The sequence below is a fragment of the Amphibalanus amphitrite genome, unplaced genomic scaffold (genome assembly GCF_019059575.1).
Source record: "Amphibalanus amphitrite isolate SeventyFive unplaced genomic scaffold, NRLGWU_Aamphi_draft 000023F_arrow, whole genome shotgun sequence".
Lineage (NCBI taxonomy): Eukaryota > Metazoa > Arthropoda > Thecostraca > Balanomorpha > Balanidae > Amphibalanus > Amphibalanus amphitrite.
The window spans coordinates 1,078,299-1,087,007 of NW_024881519.1; the positions used below are offsets into that span (position 1 = coordinate 1,078,299).

An 8,709-nucleotide genomic window follows, 5' to 3' on the forward strand; every position below is an offset into this window, starting at 1 on the left:
GAGCAAAACATTTAGGTATTTGACAAGCTCAAGCACCAGCCACTGGAGCGGTATGATGGGGTCTCGTAACTTGAACGTTCAGTCTGTAAGAGCATGCCTGACTTAACTGCTTTGAGGCATTACAAAGACCTTTGCAGCAGCTCCTCCTATTCTTTTTTAACATAAACTTAAACTATCATTACCATGCTATGATGATGAGGTCAGTTGGGCAAACTAGGCGGCGGGAATCAAAATATGGAGGCATCAAAATATTGATTCTAGTGGGCGGAGCTTTGACCATATATGGGCATAGAATCAATATTTTGATTCAATTTGGGACATTCCCACCTTCAGACGACCCGTTACGGCGGAAATAACCCCCATGACGGCGAGATTTTTTGACAAGTCAATACAAAAAACTTCCCCGCTTCAATTTTTCGCTGCATGGCTATCAGCCGTTTGTCGCGCGTACCTTTACGAATGGCATAAAGATTTCGCCGCCATAATTCAACAAAAACGTGCTGTTAAAACTTGCTCTGTTTATCATTAACGACGAGCCTATGTAATTTTTTCATAATTTTGTCTAAAAGAAAATAAAAAAATGCGTTATTTAGTTGTATAATTCATTTATAAGAAATATTCTTTTTCTTTGTATCTAGCCACGATTTCCGGTTCCCGCCATTTCGCGCCGGCGTCGTGGGTGTTTAGATGCAACGTAGTGCTCCCGGTTGTATTTTGTTTAAGCGACCTTTTCTGAAGTGTAAGTAACAATGGATCATATTTTAAGATACTTTGAAGTGTGTTTTTCAATTTCAGGCATGTGATCTTAACGTTTCTTACCGAAAACTCGTTTTAAGAGATGGTTTTAGGAACATGGCGCGGTAGCGACGTCAGCGGCGCGGGACGCCTTTTCATTCTTCTATTGTCTTTTTAAGCTATATTTTTTTTGAAAATGATGTCTGAGGTGTAGTATTTCAGTGAAATATGATGTCCTTTAAAAGTTACGGTACAAATTAGTTACAAGAAGCCTAATGTTTTGTCTCACATGATAGAATTGTTGGGTGGACTCATGAAATGGGGGCAGTGCATGTCCAGTATTTTACATAATTTGGATGTTTTAGCCTCTGATTGTGTCTCACTCACCCAATTGTTGCTACAACTTTAATTTGTAGCATTTTAATTTTTAAGGGCAACTAGGTTATTGACTTGTTCCGAGTTAAGATTGAAAGGTCGTAGTGCATGTTCGTGTTTGCCTTATATTAATAGTAGGTATGTATGCTTGGCTTGTAATTGCTTCGCCCAATTTTGCTACATATTTAATGATGCTTATTTTAAGTGTAACAAAAGCAAGTTGCTGAATGGTGTAAGCCATATTTACATTATGCGTGATCTTCAAGAAAATTACGTGTAATGTACGTCAGTCCAGGGAATGCTGGATAGTTAATTTTCAGGATTGTCCATGCCAAAGTTAATTTTAGAGGCCAGTTTTATCAACACAAATAGCTGCCTGCTGGAATTTTTTGCCTAAAGACTGCTTCACATATGGAGCGTTAACATGATGGGCACGTAAACGGATAGGGCTGTACCGTTCATGCTCTGTATGTGAAGTAACTTTTAGACAAAAAAAATCCAGCAGCCACCTATTTTTCTGTTGGTACAACTGGCCTCAGATCTACTTTTTTGGCAGAATTTATATAACTGCATGAGATGACAGTTGTTGGCGCACCTGGTGGCGTTCAGTGGAAATTTAAGTGACATTAAGTATTTAATTTTTTATTGAATATATTCTAAAATTAATAGTTGCTGAACAAGTAGATTAATAACACATATAGTTTCCTAATTTATTGTCCACAAATGTCCTAATTATTGTGTTCTGTTGTTTGCTGCAGGTCAACCAAGGATCAAACACTGGTCGTTGCGGGGATCGGCTTCAGAGGGTCAAGGATGGCGTCTTGAATCGCTGTTCAGTCGACAGGCAACTGTATGACAACGCCATCCCTGTCAACCAGAGCGTCGACCGAAGTAGGGCGGCGTTCGCGGACCTGGCCGCACCCGACCAACCGGTGGAGTACCTGACTCGGGCTGGGCGGAGACTACCTACATCACGACCTTTTGAACTTTAATCTCGTGGCGAGAAACAATATGACGTAAGGAAGTGTGTATGTGGCTGGCGGGGCCGAGGGTGAGATGCGCCACGTGTTTATCCTGCCGGATGACGACAGCGTCACCAACCTGTCAAAGAACGAGCTGGTGCAGCGCGTGATGACTGCTATCTCGTCCCTAGGACCCGAGTAGAAAAACGTGCGCATAGCCCAAATGAAGCGAACCAAAACACAGACAGGACTGATAGCTTTTCGGTCGAGAATGTTCTGAAGATGCTGATCAGTAGACCAATTGGTGACCGTTTTCAGTGGTAATATGGGATCTTGTGGTGTTCCAAAGCGACCTGCTTTGGGTGTGGACATAAGTGGCTCAACCTGACAGGATTGATGTTTTAGGTAGCCGTGCTAATCATAAACCCTATATTGAGTGTATCTGTACCGTTTTGATGTATTTGATTCGAAACCGAAAATTGCTCTTTGTAATTAGGCAACATCGAGACGTTGAGGTCATTCTCCAGACGTTTATTTGTTTTTTCTTACCTGTCCACGGTATGTCTTAGTGGTTAGGTCTCAGTTTCAAATATTATTAACTGCATGTTTTGCAAATACGTAACCATATTGAATAAGAGACGTGTCCTAAAAGTGAGTATTGCTTTGCATGGGATGTGAGCATCAACGACAGGGCTTTGTGATGGCAAATGTGTGGCAATTGCAGGGATCGTTGTGAAATATGTTATGAATATCATCATCGAATTATTTGCGAATGCAAATACATCCGTGTATCATATTTTCATTCAAATTGTGCAATTTGTGCAACGGGCTTGAGTATATTGTTCGGCGAAATATCTCTTACTGTAGGTACTCCACAGAAATGGGACGGGATACAGATGCGTAGAAACACATTCATGAACACGTGAAAGACGATAAGTTAACTTTTTTAACTCAAAATCAATGTTACAAAGCAGGGATGTGGAGCCGTGAAAATGTCAGACGGCTTCGGCTCCGGAGGAAAAAATCGGCTCCAGCTCCGGCTCCGGCTCCGAGTAAAATGGTCAGGCTTCGGTTTCGGCTCCGACTCAATACAACCCCTATACGAAGGTCAGCACGGCTCCCTTAACGCATTCCCTCGAAGGCTTGCAGCTTTGAGCAGGGAGCCAGGGTGAGTGCTGAAAATCCCTGGTCTACCGTGGGAATAAGGTCTAGAAAAAAATTACACGATCCTGTGCTGATATCTTCATGAATTTATTTAATTTGCATTATTTGCACACAAGAAACATTCCATAAATCAATTTGAAGAGTGAGGTACGTCTGCAGAAAGTCAGTTCGCAGAGTCAATATATTGATAAACCAGCTGATTTCAGAATCAAAATAATGATTAGCCAGCTGTTTGCGGAATCAAACTATTGATTCTCGCCGGGATTAGCCGCCGTGATGAATCAATATCTTGATTATTTTCAAGACGCTTTCCTAAACTAACCAAAGAGGTTAGGGCTATTGTTTCGTGCCTGGCGGGTAGCTTCAACATTGCTCTTCATTTTGTGAAGAAACTATCTTGAAATTGTAGCCGGCTGCTGAAGAATTGACGTTTCTGTGATGGTCTGCACGTATGCCCATATATGGTCAAAGCTCCGCCCACTAGAATCAATATTTTGATGCCTCCATATTTTGATTCCCGCCGCCTAGTTTGCCCAACTGAGGTGGCTGGTTTCGGGCGCATGAAAAGTAGCAGCCCTTCTTTCATTCAATTTCCTTGTTTTCACATGCTGCACAAAATGTTTTCTCTTCCACGTTACTTCTGTCATTATGAAAAATAATAGGTATCATAATTGCTTCACTTCTTCTTTATATTCCAACACATCTCCCGTTAGTAAACCATTGCCCTATGGCCGCTAAAGTAAATAAGTGGAATGCGCCAGAAACTGTCAAAATCGCGCCAAAATAGCAAACTAAGATGAAAAAAATGACCGCACCCTTTGGCTGGCGGCGGGTGATACAAGTCTACTAATACCTATGCACTCAAAGTACCACTCAAAGTACCAGTACAAATCTACTAATACCTATGCACTCAAAGTACCATCTAGCAATATCAGCTTTGGCTTAGTTTTTGGCCCAATGCAATAAACAAGAGCAAAACAATGATTCCTCTATCAGCTAAACTGAGCATGGCACCAGTTTATCATAACCTAAATACACATCGGAGCCTTAATAGTGACCATGGTGAAACTTTAACCCGCGCCCTGCTGGGGGGGGGGGGGGAGGGGCGGGTGTTTGAACACCCCCCCTTGTGGTTTTTCGCGAATATCTCAAAAACGGCGGCGCGTACACCTTATCATACATCAATTCTACACATGTTGTGAAAATTTCAGACCAAGGTCATTCAAGGTCAGGTCACCAGGTCACTTGAAGTGACCTCACCTCATTAAAAGTTTCAATGTCTGTCATAGCTACACCGAGTGACCGATCGCTTTGAAACTTTCAGCGATTGCTAAGAGCACTAGCATGTACAAAATGTATATCTCAATTTTGATATTGATGACCTAAAGTCAGGTCAATTTTGCGACCTCCCCATTATAAATCAATGGGAGAAAATTGAAATGCGCCTCTTTTGGACGAAAGACATTATAAACACTCCCAAACACCGAATTACAAGTGGTTTAGACACACTGAACATGAAAATGGTGTCCGTGACCCTTGTTTATGCCCTGAGGTCATCTTAGGTCACGAATGGTATCTAATAGTTTTTCGCAAATAACTTTTGATAGAGGCATGCTAGAGCGATGAAAACGCCTTAGATGTGTTCAGCTCGACGATATGGATCGACTGATATGCAACATGACCCTTTCCGGTCAGGTCATGACCTTGACCTGAGGTCAAATTTTCAAGTTAACCTTTCAAGGTCAAGGTATAGCTCATTCGATGCGTCTTGACGAGAGGAACACGATGCCGGTAAAAGTAAGCTCGTACAGGGCTTGGGTCAAAAGTTATTGCAGAAAAACTGTTTCCAAAAAAAAAAATCGGCTATTTTTGCAGTTTTTGCCCCCTGCAGGCAAAACCGTTGATGTTAGGTCAAATCTGAGAGAATTGCTCAGAAAGGGCGTTAATAGGGCTATCGAATGCGCTTTTCCGCGGCGCTGTAGCTCTATTGGCTCCCGAGTTATGCGCTGGCTTCTTGGAAATTTTCGACATTCGACCTGGAAATCGGCGAAATTTTGCCTTCAATGACCTCTGGTGACCTGACCTTTGACCTGACCAAAAATTGACCGAAGTGATTTCGTCATTATTTTTGACGCTCTTTCGAACGCCGCCTTCCGCGTATCGCTACGTGGCCTAGGAGCCGTTACAGGGGGGGGGGAGGGTGTTCAAACACCCCCCCAGCAGGGCGTGGAAATCCAGGACCCCCAGCCGGGCGCGGGTTAACCCGCGCCCGGCTGGGGGTCCTGGATTTCCACGCCCTGCTGGGGGGGGGTGTTTGAACACCCCCCCTTGTAACTCGGCTCCTGGGCCACGTAGCGATACGCGGAAGGCGGCGTTCGAAAGAGCGTCAAAAATAATGACGAAATCATTTCGGTCAATTTTTTGGTCAGGTCAAAGGTCAGGTCACCAGAGGTCATTGAAGGCAAAATTTCGCCGATTTCCAGGTCGAATGTCGAAAATTTCCAAGAAGCCAACGCATAACTCGGGAACCAATAGAGCTACAGCGCCGCGGAAAAGCGCATTCGATAGCCCTATTAACGCCCTTTCTGAAAAAGTCTCTCAGATTTGACCTAACGTCAACGGTTTTGCCTGCAGGGGGCAAAAACTGCAAAAATAGCCGATTTTTTTTGGAAACAGTTTTTTCTGCAATAACTTTTGACCCAAGCCCTGTACGAGCTTACTTTTACCGGCGTCGTGTTCCTCTCGTCAAGACGCATCGAATGAACTATAACTTGACCTTGAAAGATCAACTTGAAAATTTGACCTCAGGTCAAGGTCATGACCTGACCGGAAAGGGTCATGTTGCATATCAGTCGATCCGTATCGTCGAGCTGAACACATCTAAGGCCTTGTCTTTGCTCTAGCATGCCTCTATCAAAAATTATTTGCGAAAAACTGTTAGATACCATTCGTGACCTAAGATGACCTCAGGGCATAAACAAGGGTCACGGACACCATTTTCATGTTCAGTGTGTCTAAACCACTTGTAATTCGGTGCTTGGGAGTGTTTATAATGTCTTTCGTCCAAAAGAGGCGCATTTCAATTTTCTCCCATTGACTTATAATGGGGAGGTCGCAAAATTGACCTGACCTTAGGTCATCGATATCAAAATTCTGAGATATACATTTTGTACATGCTATTGCTTTTAGCAATCGCTGAAAGTTTCAAAGCGATCGGTCACTCGGTGTAGCTATGACAGACATTGAAACTTTTTATGAGGTGAGGTCACTTCAAGTGAGCTGGTGACCTGACCTTGAATGACCTTGGTCTGAAATTTTCACAACATGTGTAAAATTGATGTATGATAAGGTGTACCAAAAACGGTGGCGCTCCGCGCCGCCGTTTTTGAGATATTCGCGAAAAACCACAAGGGGGGTGTTCAAACACCCCCCCCCAGCAGGGCGCGGGTTAAACAAGCAGAAGTATAAGGCACATGTTGCACATGAAACACTTCGAGGAAAAATATCCAGATCCCTGAAAACTGTACACACTAGTATGGTAAGTCACGTGGGACGCTAACACATTCCAGTCTCGCCCAGAAATCGATTGATGTCTGCCTCCCGGGAATGGTAGGGCCTGAAGTCCCTGTCCTTCCTGGCCATCCCCTCCCCTCCTCCCGCGCTGGACCGTGGGTGGTCGGGACGGGGTTACCTGGTGGCGAGCCGGGCGCACACAATGACTCGCTTCCGGGGGTGATATCAGTTCTGCGGCCGGGTTTCTCAGTTGGGGCGACCGCGGCGGCGCTCCGTCACCCAGGCGTTGACGGCGTCGGTCCTCGCCCAGGATGGGTCGGCACCCCGCTGTGCCAGACCGGTCACACCAGCCGCGGTCCGGCGTGGTCGGAATTCAGCCAGCGCGCCGGATCCCACGATTGCCTCTAGGTCTGTTATATCAGATATCTGGCTTGCAGCCTCCCGCTCTGTCTTCTTTACTTTTACGTTGCCGTTGGTGGTGTACGTCGCCCAGAGCAGTTTTCTCTGTTTAAGTCGCCGAGCCACGTACAGCAGATGCTGGTTTTTGGGCGTCAGACACTCGGAAATGAAGGTCTTGCTGATTGGTTGAAGTTTTAAAACTTTTGCAATCGAATCTATCGTAACTATCGTTTTACTTATGTGCTAAGCACATTTTACATGAAGACATTATATATTGTTAGCGGTAGTGACAACAGTGTTACCCGATGTCTCAAAATCCCGATGATACCCACCTCGTCAAACCTCAACGTATACCAAATACAGCTGATGATTGTGATGTCAAGGCCCTAAAACAGGTGATATGATGCATCCTAAAGACTTACCGTCATCTACCTAAGGTGTATCAAACGTTCGAGAGGAACACCGATAAATCGGCCATGGGTTCATGGTACTTTTGGCAGCAAGCAATATTTACACTTTGTAACTTAACCCTCGCCCGCACATGGGGGGGGGGGGGTGGTTGCCACCCCCCAGGTAGTCTTTTTGCTCTGCACTCAACATTTTTAGAGCTAGAATGCTGATTTTTCGTATAGCTGCTCCTATATCCTTTCTTGATGTCCACTGAAAATTTCAAGTTTCTGTAGTTTTCGGTTTCAGAGATATGACCTTGTATTTCAGGTCATGTCATGACCCAAATGGCCAATCCTCAACATCTTGCGTTGGCTATGGGCCTTGTGAGCTTTTAACACCTTGATTTTGGCCTTTTTTGCCAGTCTTACCTCCCAACTATCATGGAACATGTTGTTCGACGATGTACAGATGTCAAGGTCAAGGTCAAGGCCAACCTAGGTCATCTAAGATAATTGCGTTTTAGGCAAGCGGAATTTACTTTTTGTGAAGTTTTGTGACTGCATTTTTGGTAAAAGCTTCTCAGATCATGATTTCATGTAACATGGACACATAAACAATCGGTGCACACATCAGTATACACACAGACACACACAGACATACAAACTCATATAATTGACCTTGACCTAACTTGACCTGAAATGACCTCAGCAGCAAAAACCTGGTCGGGTAGTGTGACAAAGAGGTTCTAGCCTGCTTGGCACCAGAAAACGGCATCGTCATTATATGATAAGCAGCGCACTTGATATCCAACGGTGACCCAAAGCAGCAACATTTTTTAGTTTGACCTGACCTGGAAGGTCAATGACTGACCTGAGAAGGTAACACTGGGTATCATTGGATTCGTCTCTTCCCAAAGAATCTTTTTGGTTTTTACCGCTAAGCTCTATCTCCAACAGGAACGAAATGGCGCTGGGGGGGTGGCAACCCCCCCCCCCCCATGTGCGTTCTAGGATGGGAAAATGGCATGTGCGGGCGAGGGTTAACCCTCGCCCATGTAGGGGGGGGGGTTGGTGCAACCCCCCTGAGGTTTTTCTTAGCTACACGCCGAACCGTTTCAGATAGCCTGCTCAAATTTTCAGTACCCTATGGGGCATCCTTTGCGCAACTTTCG

At 44.6% G+C, this 8,709-nt stretch overlaps 1 long non-coding RNA gene across 1 annotated transcript; it reads left to right on the plus strand.

Annotated features, from left to right (window-relative positions):
* The first annotated feature begins 206 nt into the window (after positions 1-206).
* Positions 207-2,633, plus strand: LOC122392478. Its single transcript, XR_006258522.1, has 2 exons — positions 207-739; positions 1,869-2,633. It is a non-coding gene; the product is annotated as an uncharacterized LOC122392478 (long non-coding RNA).
* Positions 2,634-8,709: the final 6,076 nt, after the last annotated feature.